This window comes from Aedes aegypti, chromosome 1 (genome assembly GCF_002204515.2).
Source record: "Aedes aegypti strain LVP_AGWG chromosome 1, AaegL5.0 Primary Assembly, whole genome shotgun sequence".
NCBI lineage: Eukaryota > Metazoa > Arthropoda > Insecta > Diptera > Culicidae > Aedes > Aedes aegypti.
The window spans coordinates 209,982,203-209,999,377 of NC_035107.1; the positions used below are offsets into that span (position 1 = coordinate 209,982,203).

Consider the following 17,175-nt stretch of genomic DNA (forward strand, 5'->3'; position numbering starts at 1 on the left):
GGACTGACACCGTCATTCTGCATACATTCGGCGCTTCCCAACATCGTTTTGGTGCTTCATGAAACTTTGCAATGCTTGTGTGAAACTTTGCAATAAGCATCACTTTGATAAGACGCATATTTGGGCAAAGTATGAGCAATAGCTATCAAAAAACCTCACGGCCGAAGTTAATCAAAAGTGTCAAGAATAGGATCCGGTTTCTCATTCCTTCCAGAAATCCCCCATAATTCATTCAGAAATCTCTCAGTGATTCTTTCGCAAATTATCACGGAAATCCTTCTACAATCCCGAAGAAATTTCCAGAAGGATTTTCAGAAGAATTTCAGAAGTTTATTCGAAAAAGTCCTAGAATTATTATCTGAGGGATCGCAATGGTATTTACGGAAAAATACTAGATCGATTCACGGTAGGAAAACGTCTGTTAGTATCTTCGAATGATATCTGGATGATATGGTATTTCCGGATGAATCTCAGTAGCTTTACGGAAGAACAGGAATAATGCCGAAAGAAAAAACTGAAGAATCTTTGAAAGATATTATAATCGAAGGCTTCATAATATCTTTCAAAGATTTCCGGAAGAAATCCAGAAATGCTCCAGTAGGGTTTCCGTAAGAATCCTAGGGAGATATTCTATAGAATAATTATACGGAGATTTCTTGAAAAATTCAGTAGGAATGCCAAGAAGCATCGTAGAAGTCATTCCGGAAGAACAGATACATTTACATAAGAATCCCAGGAATAATCATGGGGCAGGACACTAGATCCAGTATTACATAATGTTTTTGGAGATGTTTATTGAAGCAGAACGAAAGTTATCCCTAAATTGTCATTATTCTTAACGCTCAACGCTCCGTCATCGTAATCATCGTCATCATCGAAACTTCAAAAGCAGCTTTCTGTTCAAAACTGAAAATTATTCGACGAAAATGTGTTCACCGTGTTGTGGTTGGAGAATTGAATACAGTGAACACTTTTTCCTGTGAATTTTCTTGACTTTGAACGAAAAAACTGCTTTTGAAAATTCCGAAATCGATGACGGATCCTGCCCCCTTAAAAGCGCCATTGACCATTCTCAAAATGGGTAATTTTTACCCTTTTTATGCCGTGAGCGTGAAGAACAAAAGAGGGTAAAAATTTACCCATCCATTGACAGAAACCGCTTTTACCCGTTAAAGAGTAAAAAGTATTTACTCATTAAGGGGGCAGAATCCGTCATCGATTTCGGAATTTTCAAACACATTTTCGTCGAATAATTTTCAGTTTTGAACAGAAAGCTGCTTTTGAAGTTTCGATGATGACGATGATTACGATGACGGAGCGTTGAGCGTTAAATGTGGAGAGGCACTATAAGCAAAAATGGGTGAATTTATACCCATTAAAGAGTAAACGCAAACTACCGGGAATACGGTTGCCAACACTAAAAACCGTAGTGTGGTTTTTCATCAATCCCGAACGTTTGATAGCGAAACCCAATAGAAGTAGTAAACCATAGAAGAAGAATGTCGCTGGCGTCGCAGTAGGAACGTCTTTTGATGATTTTACGAAGGAACGACAACCAGATGGCACTGCTAAATGAATGATGATGTTTTGTTTTCAATTTGTCAAAATCAGTGTCTGCATATTTCAATATACAGTCAACAACGCCGATCCTCAGTAGGATCCGTCATCGTTGAATTCTTCTTTGTGTGAATGTTTTTTTGACAATACATGCACGAATCTGGTAGAACGTGCATTCAGTTTTTCAATTACTTTTTCTACACTGATTCTCATCCACCTACTGACAGCAAATTCAACTCGCTAGTGAAAAAATTCATTTCCGTCAGAATACCCCACAAAAACATCCGCAAATTGCAAAAGTTGTGTTTTTTTATTAGAAAACAATCATGATTCATCAACTAGAGGCATCACATTGCCGTTTTCTTACACCAGTAATATAAAATTCATTTGTAATTTTTTATATTCAATTTTCAATTTCAGTGCCTCTAGGTGAAATTGAATTTTGAAATGACACCAACAGTGAGTGAAACTGAATGCGTGCGTGTGTTTCACCCACTCTCTTTCTCGTCGCATTCGCACTCGAAGTCAGATTGGCTTCTTGCTAGCGGAGTTTGTTTTTGTTCGTTTTCGCACTGATCGGGTATCATTCGGCTGAATTTTTACGACACTGGTCAAAATACAAGAGTTTCGCAGAAAATTGTCGAAAATTTGTCTTTCTTGGTGTAGCATAGCATAGCATAGCATAGCATAGACTGACTGTACATGTCAATGGTTGCTACTCCGTGATTGATCGGAACTGGTAAGAATTGCACTACGATCCAAATGAATAAGGGATGGGAGTTTCCGCTTACTCTCGAAGTGCAATTTTAGCAGATCTAATATTATTGATCAATAACGGCGCCGGCCAAGTCCTTACAGTCAGTTGGGATGGGGAAGGAATGTTAGGGTGTAATGATTGTTGCTTCTAGAGACCGAGAATACCTCTGCATCTCCACAATCACCACGGGAAGGGTGTTTATTAGTGAGGGAGGAAAAGATCTGGGAGTCACCTCTGGTCGGTGATGCGATCCATGGACAAGGGGGAAATATACGACTTTTATTTAAAGCTAGTTTTGTATTTTTGTCTCGAGAAGTTTTTGGAAAAAAAATACGTCAACATCTATAATGTCGAACAATTCAAAAGACGTTTTTATTAATAACGAAAACTGAAAATTACATGTATATATTTTAACTTATATGAAACAGGAATAATGCCGACACTTGTAGTGACGAACCATACATAGTTTGTTTGAAAATTACATATGAGTATTACTGTGCATTTTGTCTCGATATGGTAGAAGTTTTAGAAAATACGTCAACATTCACAATGTCGAACAATTCAAAAGATAATTTTTAATAATGTCAAAAAGAGAAAAATATATGTATAATCAAATTGTATAAGAAAAGAGCGTAATGCCGACACCTATAGTGACAAACCATACAAAGTCTGTTTTAATATTACATAAAAGTTACGCTTTCAAAAAAATATGTGTTATCATAAGCATGAAACGAACTCACCAGTTGGTAATCCATTCTCGACTGAACACAAAACTGACACTGACAGCAAAACTTCTTGGCGTCCCGTCAATAAACCGTCTTGCTTGGGCCTTCCCAAATACGTACCCAGCAAGACGCTCCAAAACAGGGAAAAAAAATCTCTGGCGATGAAAAAACGCGCGAAACCGTCAGCAAAATCTATCGGACGACGCAAAACCGAACTGTCCTGCTTGGGCTTCACGAAGCACTACCCAGCAAGACGCTCCAAAACAGGGGGAAAAAAATTCTCCGGCAACGAAAACGCGCGAATCCATCAGCAAAATCAATCGGACGACGCAAAACCGAACTGTCCTGCTTGGGCTTCACGAAGCACTACCCAGCAAGACGCTCCAAAACAGGGGGGAAAAAAATCTCCGGCAACGAAAACGCGCGAATCCATTAGCAAAATCAATCGGACGACGCAAAACCGAACTGTCCTGCTTGGGCTTCACGAAGCACTACCCAGCAAGACGCTCCAAAACGGGGAAAAAAAATTCTCTGGCAACGAAAATACGCGCGAATCCGTCAGCCAAATCAATCGGACGACGCAAAACCGAACTGTCCTGCTTGGGCTTCACGAAGCACTACCCAGCAAGACGCTCCAAAACAGGGGGAAAAAAATCTCCGGCAACGAAAACGCGCGAATCCATTAGGGCGCTGCCATAGTAAACGCGTCGAGCGACGCGTCCGCGTGTGCGAGCCCGCAAAGCAGAATATCAACAACAGGAAATCCTTTGATCGCATCGCGTTCGCGGACGCAGACGCGTTACTATGGCCTCACCGTTAGCAAAATCAATCGGACGACGCACAACCGAACTGTCCTGCTTGGGCTTCACGAAGCACTACCCAGCAAGACGCTCCAAAACGGGAAAAAAAAATTCTCCGGCAACGAAAATACGCGCGAATCCGTCAGCCAAATCAATCGGACGACGCAAAACCGAACTGTCCTGCTTGGGCTTCACGAAGCACTACCCAGCAAGACGCTCCAAAACAGGGGGAAAAAAAATTCTCCGGCAACGAAAATACGCGCGAATCCGTCAGCAAAATCAATCGGACGACGCAAAACCGAACTGTCCTGCTTGGGCTTCACGAAGCACTACCCAGCAAGACGCTCCAAAACGGGAAAAAAAAAATTCTCCGGCAACGAAAATACGCGCGAATCCGTCAGCAAAATCAATCGGACGACGCAAAACCGAACTGTCCTGCTTGGGCTTCACGAAGCACTACCCAGCAAGACGCTCCAAAACGGGGAAAAAAAATTCTCCGGCAACGAAAATACGCGCGAATCCGTCAGCCAAATCAATCGGACGACGCAAAACCGAACTGTCCTGCTTGGGCTTCACGAAGCACTACCCAGCAAGACGCTCCAAAACAGGGGGAAAAAAAATTCTCCGGCAACGAAAATACGCGCGAATCCGTCAGCAAAATCAATCGGACGACGCAAAACCGAACTGTCCTGCTTGGGCTTCACGAAGCACTCTGTCGAAAATTTGTCTTTCTTGGTGTAATTATTTAATTAAATTCTAAAACTATTTCTTGTATACATTAGATTTTTGTTGCTCTCTGTAAATTTTCATGCGGCTTGAATTAACAACGTTTGCAAAAGGTGTTTTTTTGCAATTTTGTGCTTCGTTTCCATGGCGGCTGACCGTATTGTGAAATGTATCGTGCCGTCTTGTCTCAATGTTTTTGCCGGATCTGTGAACTGCGGAACCCTCTCTGCTCGGTCGCACGGAATCTCCTACATAATCGATTATATCGATCAGTTTCACATGCACTGGGAAATCATCCACCGATGCAGTTTGATTTGCTCCAGCCATTGAGCGGTCGGCTGGAATGAATAAAAAAAACACAAACAAACCACCATAACCTCCTGTAAACTCTGATTTTTCGAAGATTTCCCGTAATTCTTGACCGTTTGAAATGCGATATAACCGTAACGTTGAAGAAAAAATAAATTCTTACCTGCTTCAGAAGTCATTTCACTGGTTTTCGATTAATTTCGCGAAAAAACGCGATTTTTCCAGCTGTTCAGATCAATAAAGTTAGCAAACCAAACAACAATCATCATTCTTCGTTTCAATCCGCCACAACTAGGCGTCGCATGGACTGTTTAAGTTTTGCGACAAAACGTCATTTGCTGGCGGAGATAGGCGGGGCTATAAATGTCAACGCGAAAATATATGCAGTTTGACACTTATGTACCCAACATGTTTCTGAGCGAGAACAAAGGGAACACCAGCGACATTATTCTTCTATGGTTTATTATTTCTATTCGAAACCCAATTGTGATTATCGTCATGTGACCAATACGATGGTCGGTCATCACAGAACAGTCAAGCAATATGGAAATATACAACGCATTCTGCTAAGCAAAAAGAGCCACAATTGAATTGTATTATAATAAAGTTTTCTGTGTAGATTAGGATGATTAATATCTGCAGAAGTGAGTCAGATTATCATTTACCTTTTTGCCAATAGATCGTGAAGTATGCTCTTGATTTTACTATGTTACCTATAAAAGAACTTCATTATCCTTGAAAGCTTCCAACTGGTTTCTCTACAATAGTAAAATATTGACGTTTCAGTTGGTGCACAAAACAAAACAAACTGTGAAGAGAAAAAAGCAGACTAGTTTCTATGGCATGCTAGACTATTCCATGAAAACAAAGTGGCCAGCTGTCGTATGCTTTTCCAATATGGCGGTTTCAGCAATTTGACATATCGTATTACCTTCCTTTTAGATACCTTGCTCAGGATCTTGTTCACTTAGAAAAATGGCATCTCCGGAAAAATTGTTCAGTAGCTCAAATCCTTTCTTTGTTTAATCCTTGAAGTTCGAGATTAGCTAAAATAATAATGGTCTTTGAGCTACGCATCAACTTTGTCCAAGTGAAGTATCAGCAAAACAAAAATTTCATGCTCAATAGCGCCGCCTGGTGGCAAAATTTTAAATCAAGTAGCTCGAACAATGATAATACTTTTTGCGCATTTCTTTCAGCACTGGACTATCGCAGAAGTTTTTACAAGTGCGAAAACGCTATTAAAAGTGCGTGTTTGCATCAAATCAAGTCGGTGTCTTCAGCAGGCTTATTCTTCACAATCCAAAAAATAAGTGCTCTGAAGACACCAATATGATTCTACGCAATCCCGCACTTTTATTCGCATTTCCTCACTTATGAAGCCGCACTTCGCAGTCCATTAGTGAAAAAAAACCTCCAGAACAACTTTACAGAAGACCCTGGGGCATGGGCATGTTTCTAAATTATCTGGATTTTAAGATATACCGATTTCAAAATGCGGTCTACTCATTATTTTGCGACTTCTATGTACATTTGTTGATTTTACCGCGTTATAAAGAGCCATACTGTAAACAAAAAATGTCGAGTATTGTTCTTAAGAAGATTTTTGAAGAATACATTTTGGTTTGGTGTCGATAGATATCTTTGTCACAAAATCATAGCATATAAATCACATCTGTTGTATTGTCTATTTCTCTCACTACTGGACTGCGAAGTGCGGCTTCACGAGTGCGAAAATGCGAATAAAAGTGCGGGACTGCATCGAATCATGTTCGTGTCTTCAGAGCACTTTTGTTCTTTGAACTGCGAGGAATAACCCCACTGAAGACACGATTTGATGCAATCGCGCACTTTTATTGGCATTCCCGCACTTGTAAAAACTTCTGCGATAGTCCAGTGATGAAGGAAATGCGTAATACAATGTACAACAGCACGACAGCCCAAAGGTTATCAACAACCCTTCAAGGGTGTGTTGATTGTTTTTGATTGGACAGTTTCGCTCTAATCGCGAGTCGGTTCGGAAATTGCTATTTTACCGACTGAAATTCGCAATCTGATATGGGAACACTGCATGTGCGAGCGAGTAAGCTGATCTGGTTCAGTTAGCGTATGCCAGAGGGAGAAAGACTGGACAATTTTGAATCAGTCCATCACTAACACAAACGAAAGTCAAACAAAACACAGTAAAATCCATAACATTGATTTGCCGCGCTCTCGCGCGCCGGTCTCTTTCGAGGTTTCAGTTTTGCTCCTTCGCCTCGCTCACTGTATCGTGAACCGTCATTCTGACAACATCGTGCGTCCGTCGGAACATCAATCTCTGAAGAAAAGTGCGCTTCACGGCTTGAAGACAAGATCCCTAATTTTCAGTAGTGTGAAAAGTGAATTTTTCCCAGCGTTTTCCAGCCGTTTTGGTAAGTGAAAATATTTTTCCCAGTTGGGGCAGGGTTGGAAACGGAGCGACGATATTTTTTCTGGCCGATTGGCGCTTGGCAAGTGCCGCTAATTAATTTTCAAAGGTGACGGTCAAATTTTATATAATGGCGTCGCTTGGAATTGGATGCCAAGGCAAAGTAATAATAAACGTGTGCGAACAGATGTTGAGGGATTTATTTTCGGACTTTATAATGGCAAAAGTGAAATGTTTTTACGTGTTTTCGTAATTGGATCGCGTCTAAATAGTTACACAATTTTAATATTATTTTCACGATTTTGAAAAGCGGCCGACATTTTTGATTATTTTGCAAGAACGCGGAATCAAGTTTTTCCATGTTGCTGATATTGATTTCTATTGACCGATGCAAATGCAAGAAATCCCATTTTCGGTGATAAGATAAACAAAATATTCCACCGGTTGCTAATGCAACGTTTTTGTGCGTTTCAAAATCAAAGGCCTGCTTTTGTAACCGTCATTTTTTTGATGGGACACATTCAAATAGCGCTCGGGGAAAAGCGCCGCCGTTTCCCCCAGCCACAAAACTATGCCAACTGAACATTACTGGGAGTGTGCGTGAGGGAAAGGGATGGCGCGAAATGTATGGTTCACTCTGACTTGTACGATTTTCCAGAATCAATCGTACGGTTGGTGCTAACGGGCAAAATTCGACCCTACAAACACAAATGCAATTACAGAGACGGCGGCGGCGGTATACGGTTTTGTTTACTACAGATGCCGCCTAGGGTGAAGGTTGGGTGTTGCACAGTATGGTGCGTTGGGGCAAATTAAGGCTATCCAGGTTTTTAAAAGCGCTAATGGCTGCCACAAACAGGCTCGCTTTCTGGTAGGGACATGTCGATTTGAAGTTTGGCTTGGGTCATTTTTAGCGCTCGTAAAAAGCTGGATATAGCCCATCATTTGTTTTATTCAACATGGCTATTTTACAGTTCGCAAATTCGAAGAAAAAAAACTAAGTGATTATTGTAAATATTGATTAGGAAACGATCACTATACACGGTAACATCCAGAAAATATGCTGATATTTTTCAGCTATGTCGGCGCAAAACCCAAAAGATTTCCATTAAGGCGAAGTAGGCCGTCATTGAAATTTGTACGCGTCGTTGATGATTGATTTTGCACTGGCACAGCTGAAAAAGTATCAGCATACTTTATGCATGTTACAGCGTACAGTGATACTTTTTCAAGTCAATGTAAACTATCAAGACTGATTTTTATCACTTTGAAATGCAAGCTGAAAAGTCGTCATTTTAGCCAAAACGAATGACGGGCTACTTAGCCTACTTCTCAAAGGTTGGGAAAATACCGGAAGACAAAAATAATAACAATAATGCAATTATTGCATTATTGCTGTGTGCGTTTGAAACACAAATATCAAATGCGGTAAGATTTTTAACAAGGTAGGCGAAGTCAAAGATAGATTTTGTATATGGATCATAGTTTCTAAGTGTCCTTTGACTACTTTGTGTTGCCGCATTTGAAGCAGTGTTGTTACTTGTTAGCGATCACGGTAGTCGACCCGTTTTCGTTGACATTCGACAGCTTTGCATACAGCGTGCACAACACGAGCGCTCAAACGAACGTACACTCAAGCAAATGGACTGTCGAAATACATAGGATCCACTTATGAAAGTCGGGTTGAAATTCATAGCTTCGCCTTATGAAACCAACATTTGATAATACAAAATGTTTTCGCGGCAACCTGGAATCGAACCAAGTACCTTGAGATCGATAGGCCCGTGCGTACACCACGCGCCTATCGACGCCTTGATGTGAGATGATGCGCTAAGCGTTCAATAATCGGTTCCACCTTCTATAATCAAAATGTATGGATTTCGATTAGGGTGACCATATCCTGGAGATTCAAAATCAGGACATTTTGCAATTCTCACAATTTTCGTGTGCAAATTCTATTTTGTCTAAAATTCTAACAGCGCGATGTAAATGATTCAGTAGCAAAACCCGTCAAAAACTCGTGAAACCCGATTGTTGTTGTTTACGTTAGAAAGGATTACTATAATTTTACCAGATCTTCTTATAAGCAGCACTATTCAAATTCCTAATTCCTTTTTTCATGCCAAAAGTCCATTATGCGAAATGACTATTACACTCAGGCAAATTAATTAACGAATTTCATAAATTTTCCCTTATGAAGCATTAAAATATCTATAAAACCCGAATTCAGAAGGCTAGTATGGATTTCATACCGTTTGAATGATAATCATAATTGAGAAAATAGTTAAATATAATGAACCTTAACAAATTTCATTGCGCGCCTTATGATTTCCATTGCCGTCATTAGTCATATCCTTGATGATACCATGTTTCATAAGGCTTTTATGGATTTCATATCAGTTCGATGAAAACCATAACTGCGAAGCATATTATACTTAATTACCGTATATCAATTTCATTAAGCTTCCTTACGATTCACATAGCTATCAGTAGTGTGAAAAACACATAAGGTTGTCATTATGAAAATTTGTGATTAGAAGCATTGTATTGGACGCTGATTGCGGATCTCTTTACGGAAGCACTATCAATTTGTTCGGATATTTTAAAAGGTAAGAAGTTGCTATTTATTCAACTTATTTGAAAGTAATGCGGAATTAAATTTTCAGATAGAATTTCGCTAGAACTGAGTGAGATCGGGACAAAATCATCATCATCGTTGACATCCCACATAATGCGGCAGCTTCTTTAGAAGTCTTCAGAAGGAAGTACGGCAATAAACAATTGTGAAGTTTGGAAAAAATGAAAAAAAAAAATATGAAAAATGACGGAAATATGGATTAATAAAAGGAAAACAATTGTTCAATTCTATTGCTTATTTCATTAATCTGTTTTGCTTTATAAAATGACTTGACCAACGTGTGAAAAACGGATTTTAATTCTTCGTCGTGCCACAACTCGCTATGCAATAGTACTTTGCTATTATTGTAAATCAAGCAGCAACATGACAAAGTAAGTGGAAATTCGATTTCCACACGTTAGGTAATCAATTACCTGATATTAAGTAGACGAGCGCAATCTGTAAATATTCAGAATGAAATGTATTGTGCATGAGATATGAAAAACGTATAGTGAAGTAATAATTAGTTTTATGAAAAGTAATGTAGTTTATACTGCTGATAGAAGAGATTCTTAAATTATCATATCAATGTTCATAATGCTGTTTTATGAAACAAGCAAGACACTACATTGGCCAGATTCAGATCAATTCATAAGGTGAATCAATGAAATGCTTACCGATTTCTTGTGGCTAATAAACATAAGGGAAAATAATGAGTATTAATAGTAGTTTTGCCTGAGTGTATGCCAAACGACTTTATACCAAACGGGGTAGCCCCAATATGGCATTATTCAAGGTAAGTAAAGTTTGTAAGGATGCTTAAAATATATTCCGAGCCCGGTTTCATCTTCTTAACTCATACCAATTGGCTCATTCGGTTGAAATAATTAAATTTCTGTAAGATATCAAGTATTTCCTTAGGAAATTGCCTACATTTAGGCGTTTTCATTGCAATTATTGAAATTTCTTATTAATTCTTTCTTTAAACATTGCATTTTTAAGAAATTTGGCAAGCATATTTTGATTCAGGGAGCTCATATTCATTATGTAGAGTCGTTTTAAAAAATAACAATAATCGCATTGACAAGAGATCAATTTCACCCCGAAATGGGATTCCCCGATTGTGTATTTAAGGGGTGATTTTTAGCATTAGCAGTTTTAGCAATTTTTTAGACAATTTTGGCACATGAGCCAAAGAGGCTGACCGTCGTACTTGTTTTCCTGCATTCACAGGGTGTCTACTACCTGGAAAAACCTGGAATCATCAGGGAATTTTATTCAACCTGGAAAAACCTGGAATTCTCAGGGAATTTCGGCCATAATCAGGGAAATTATTTTGAATCAGTAAAACAAGGTAGAATATGTTCTTCTTGTGGTAGAAAATCTTTTCAATCATAAAAATTTTCGGCTGCGCCACTGTTAAGAAGCTACAAGAGATGTTCAGTCCTTAAATTGTTTACAGATTTTTATTTATCCAACATAAAATATGTTCAGATAATTGCATCCTTATCTTAACTCGTTAACTAACTCTAATCCTAACTTAATATTAGAAAGTTGGTAAAGACAAGTACAGTTCCCATTTACAGTTGGGCGTCGTTCATGAGCATATGAAACTTGGTTGAAAACCTTCTAAATTTGGTTACAAAAATGTGTTTCGACTATTCCATAAGTTCTGGAGGACATTTCAAGGAATTATTCAGGTATTCTAGTGATTCTTTCTTAAACACCTTTATGAACTTCTGAAGGGATGCTACCAGTAATTTTGCAAGGAATACTCAAATGAATTCCCTCACAAATTTTATCAAGAAAATCGTAGAGCACTGCAACATTATTACCTCCAGTATATTTCACATAAATCACTCTGAAAAAAATGACAGTGATCATTATCCCAGGATTTCCTTCAAATGTTTCTCCACTCCGGTTTTTCCAGTTATTACTTCTATGAGATTTACAACATATCCTAACGAAGTTCTTCTACAAAGGTTTATTCCATAGTTTCGATTACGCCGATTTTTTTCATTTTTCATATGTATTCTATAAATAATTCAGTGACGATTACTTTCAGAAATTGCTCAAAATGGCTTCATTCAAGCATTAATCGATGGAATCTTTTATGAACTTTTCCAAGGATTCCTCAAAAAATTTGTCCTGGAATCCCTCATTAAGTTCCTCCAGAAATTTCTCCAGCATTTCATCAAAATATCATTGCTGTGGTTCAAACATTTGTCTAATAATTTGTCAAATAATACTTCCAAACTCCATGGATTCTTCAAAACTAAATTTAAGGTTCCACGTCAATTATTAGTCATTGTTACAGGTATTTTTCTAATTATTCATACCTATTGTCAAGGAAGTCTCTCCGAATTTTCTCCCAACAGTCTTGTAGGACATTACACAGAGATTCGATGTTTTTTTCAGTTATATTATCATTTTATCAAGAAAATCCTAAGTAGAATTTCATCAAGAATACAGTAGTTTTTCCAGAGATCCTCGTAAGAATCCATCGAGACACACTTAGAACTCACCCAAAAAACTTCTCTAATTCCATGCGGGTTTTACTCAAAATTTCCTCCAAAAATCTGAATCAAATCCTTGACATTGCCCTTGAGAAAATTCTGGAAGAATGACTAGGAAATTTGCTTGACATTTCTTTGAGAAATGAAAAAAAAAATAACAGGAATTCCTGAATGAATTTTGAATTTTGGAGATGCTTTGAACGGGAATGCTGAAGAAAGTCCTAGGGAAATCAATGGAAAAAAAATGGATATACTTCTTGAGAACATAAGACTTCCTTTGAAAATTTCTTCAACGGTATTTGGAGGGATTTCTGACGGAATCTCCGATGTAGTTTCTATGGTTATCACTAGAAAAACTCTAGATTGAGTTCTTGGAGGTAAACTAAATTCTTGGAAGAATTTCGTAGATACTTCTTGAAAAATCCCAAAACAAAATCCTGCAGAGTTCGTTAGACTAAGATGTGGAAGAAATCCACATTAAAACTAGCAGTAATGCTTGTCGTAATGTCATGGGACTCCAACAAAAAGTCTTAAAATCATTCTTAGAGGAATGTCCGTTCAAATGAGGAACCAAAATCTTATGACGTGGTTCATGTTGGGTTTATTTTTGTATTCATAATTCATGTATGGTTTTTTTTTGGTTCATGTTCTTTTTTTTTTTCAAGCAAGAGGTATTTAAAAATCAATTTCAAAGACGATCAAACGCTACCAGAGCCAATTCCCGCAAGACAAAATCGAAAAAAAAAATACAAAACGCCCTTTAGACAAATTTTGTAAGTGTATCGCTGATGTCCATAATTCAGAATACCATTTCAGGGAAAAGGTTTTTCCCTTAAGTTCAAGGCTGGTAGCGAGTCACTTTTCAGTGACTTGGTCACTTTTTTTAAGCCAGTCACTTTAAAGTCTCTTTTTTGAAGCCATTTCAACTAAAGTCACTTTTTTCGTCAAAAAGTCACTTTTTTCAACTATTTTGAGCTAAATTTTCAGGAGAAAATTATGAATCGGCCTTTTTTTTAATAAAGGCTAAATTTGTAGTTAGGTCATTACCAAAACAACTTCATGTCAGTCTCAAAATATTGGTTCATGGTTGTCTTGTGAAAATAGCTTGAAAAAAACGCAATCTTTCATATAGTTCCACGTAACTTGTAATATGTTGTACCTAAGGTATTATTAGCATGGTGTCGTCAGTTCATTGTTATAAAACTAAAGGTTCAATGTTTAGTAAAGCACATTAGAGCTTTAAAATTTGACAAAATCTAAAATACAGGTATTTAACACTGAAACGCAAAACAAAGCATAATTATTTAATGTTCTATTTGAGAGTAAACACTTATCATACTTCTTATGACAGACTTTATTTGCAAACCAAATCTTTAAAAATGGCCGGATAGATCTTAGCTAGAGTATACACTGATGTTTTTTTTTACGTCGGTACGTCGGTCGTTATTTCAAAAAACGACGTAAAATAAAACCTTGTATTTTTGGACGTTTCATAACCATACGAATCCTAACAAAACATTGTTTTACACAAAAAAAATTGCTTAGGTTTTACTTCGTTTTTGAAATAACGCGGATTTTTTATGCGAAACCGCGTAAAAAATCAGCGTACTTCCTTTATTATTATGAAAAAAAAACTCGCTTTTCATTCACAACAGCAGCGTGGTGGTTCTGACGGTAGCCAATCACGTGACTGGAAGGTTAAGCATAAATTTAGGAATGTATTTTATCAATTGTTTCTGAACATAAATTTTTAAATTTCTTTCGATGTTTTTTTGAGAATGATACCAAAACATATATTCATGGGTTAATAAATAAGAAAGTTAATACAGAAATGCTTCAAATAATTTATCGTTTTCATTGACTCGTTCGTTAAATCATGCATGCTTTCTTCAAAGAAATGTCGGATCCTCTTCTTGGATTTTTTGATTCGCTTCGGCAGGAGATATTCTGAAAGTCGCAGAGCTAATATTTGACAATAATATGCGCGAATTGAAATTGAAATATTGAAATATTAGAGTCTTAGTGCTAATAACTACTTTAACATCATAACTCAAAAGAATAGCTTATAAAACCTATTGTCTTTATACTAAATGTCCATTCGGCCAAAGGTACCTCCCATTAAACTAACTGATGGAAAATTTCAATGTCACTCAGGCTTATGTCATCTATTTGTTCGGCGTTCGAAGGACGCGTTTATTATACATTGGTTTTAGACAGTATTTCAATCATATTCGATCTCCTATCATCATTTCTAATTTGAAATATTGATTAATGCCCAAGTATTACATTTTCCGTAATCTTGATCTAGTTTTAGTTTCACAAATATTTCAAATTCTTATTAAAATTAAAAAAAAATACTTGGGTGATATAAAAGACACTAAATTTTTAAAATATTAAAAATCTGTTAAAAAAAGGATTATTTTTCTGCTTGAAAAAAATTAATTATTTTTTCTGTTTGTAAATTGTAACTATTTTTTCTGTTTGGAAAAAAAAAATGTGGAAGTACAATAAAAATTTCCAAATATGGAACACAAGTTGACTTACTACATCATGTTGAATATTCCCTATCATATTGGATATTGATCGTAAAACAGTGTAATAATATTAAAATTGAACGAATTACGGTTAGATTTTCAAGTCCCTTTTAATCACTTTTTCGAGAATCGAAAGTCACTTTTTGGTCACTTATTTATTCTGTACCACTTTTTGCTACCAACCCTGCTTAACTTCGAATAGACTTTTTTCTTCGTATCTGATCATAATGATTAAAGGCGCTTTCAGATCATTTAATTTGATTTGGATGATTGTTTTTTTTGTGGAGATCAAAAACAAATCATCAAGTTTTATTTTTTTCTGATGTTGTTTACGTTTAGAACAAACTGATAATAATAAAATGTTTGTTTATTAAAATTAAAAATACTTTGAAATTTATCGTTTTTTTTTGTTCAAGTGCTTTGAAGCACTTTTTCAAAATAAATTTGTGGTCATGAAAAATGAAATATTCGCCAATCATTTATGTATTTTGAAAAATTCCTACAACCCTGAATTGTTTTTATTTTTACCCTGGAAAAACCTGGAAATCTCAGGGAATTTCATTTATGTTAATGAGTAGACACCCTGACAGTTGTTTGACATTGAAAACAGACAAGAAAAAACATGAAAAATTATCAATTTCACCCAAAATTACGGTACATGTAAACTTCAAAACGTCAAAACCTTATAACAGCAAGAAAAATGTGCTTTTCTATGGAAAATAAGACATGCCTCGATATTCACCCAGTTTAGTCATGAAAATTATTAGTTTTCATAATTGGAGCCGATTCGTAGAAAGATGTTCAATCGATTGGTGCAAGAATCTCGAAAATCTATCCGAGCGTTAGCATGTTTTTTTTACCAATTCGTTTATTTTAGGCTCACACACCGTATTCAGCTTAACAGAGCCGATTTGCTGGTTCTATATTGTATAGCAGAATTAAAACTTTTAACAAAATTATTGTTCGATTTCCATTTTCATCTGATGATGAGTTGATCCTCATGATCCGTGTTTGGGGAACACTGATCAGCACATGCTTTTTTCGTTCTACTGTCTTTGTTATCTCGCCTCGATCGCCGTCGCTTGTGTGTAGTCCTATTGTGTTCAGTGGATGAGCTTGAAGCATCATTATCGTCGGTCCAGTCGTCGTCGTTGTTGTCGCTTTGTTGTTTTGCTGGATTCGTTCCCTCTTCTGTTGTTTCGTTTGCAAGGACGGGAGATGGTGTTTTTTGCCGATCATTCGTTATCGGCGGGAAATCATCCGGAGTGAACAACTCGTCGGAAGATTTTGATGTTGTCGATGTTGGTGGAATTTCAGCAGTAGTAGTGCTTCGATCCGGACACTTGTTGCCAGGATGGTACGGTTGGGTACATAGCCGGCATGATTTTTGCTGTTCATTGTAAGAGACCATTGTTTCCTCATTTTCAATGGTAATGAACGATGGTATTGGCCGCAGTAGGTTCATTCTAAGCACCCGCACTCCGTTGGATACTCCGGGGAAATAGTGTTTCCATTTTTCGTTGCGAATGGAAATCACCTCTCCATACTTCAACATATGGTCGGCGATTGTGACGTGACCAGGGATTGAATCCTGAGAAAATTGAGAGAATCTCTCACGTATCGCTCTCTGTAACTATCATAACATGCTGCACATTATGAGAGACTGTTTATCGTCTACTGCTACAAGTTTGATCAGATTGGGGGGATAGTAGTGCATGATAAAACCCCTCTAACATGGTCCAAGCCTGGGGGGCACAATTGCTATTGGAAATTCGTGGATTGTTTATCGTGCCAGTAAAGAAAAACCCCTATCCCCAACGGTAAACAAGCGAGAAAAATGGATTTTATCATCGCTCTCTCTTTGGGGCTCTCGCTCGCTGCTTCCATTTATCAGACTTGTTACACCTTGCGATACAATGACGATCGTGGACCGCAACAGATGGGATGTTTTTCTTTGCTTGGTTCGATCGTGCTTCATACTCAAATGAGAGCGAATTCTGCAATGCCTGGACGTGACTCATCGACGGTGGAAGATCATGCACTCGGACCGTCACTGCCTCACAATCCGCATAGACCGGAATACGAAACTTTGCGTTATTACAGAGCATCGTTCGCTTCCAATTGTGCTCCAATTGGTAGCGTGCGACGATTTCTTTTGACCGCATTTCAATCAGCACACAGTTACGTGAGTGATGCAACTGTATGCTCTTGATATCTCCATATT

At 37.5% G+C, this 17,175-nt stretch overlaps 1 protein-coding gene across 4 annotated transcripts in view; it reads left to right on the plus strand.

The window, feature by feature from the left end:
- Positions 1–7,112: 7,112 nt before the first annotated feature.
- Positions 7,113–17,175, plus strand: part of LOC23687402 (transforming acidic coiled-coil-containing protein 1) — a 28,998-nt gene continuing 18,935 nt past the window's right edge. For 2 of the 4 annotated variants that reach the window (XM_021857440.1, XM_021857441.1), the window contains exon 1: positions 7,115–7,288. The gene's annotated coding sequence lies outside the window, so the exon portion shown is untranslated. Of the gene's footprint in view, positions 7,289–17,175 lie in introns of all 4 variants that reach the window. The other 2 variants (XM_021857438.1, XM_021857439.1) reach the window with 2 other exon arrangements.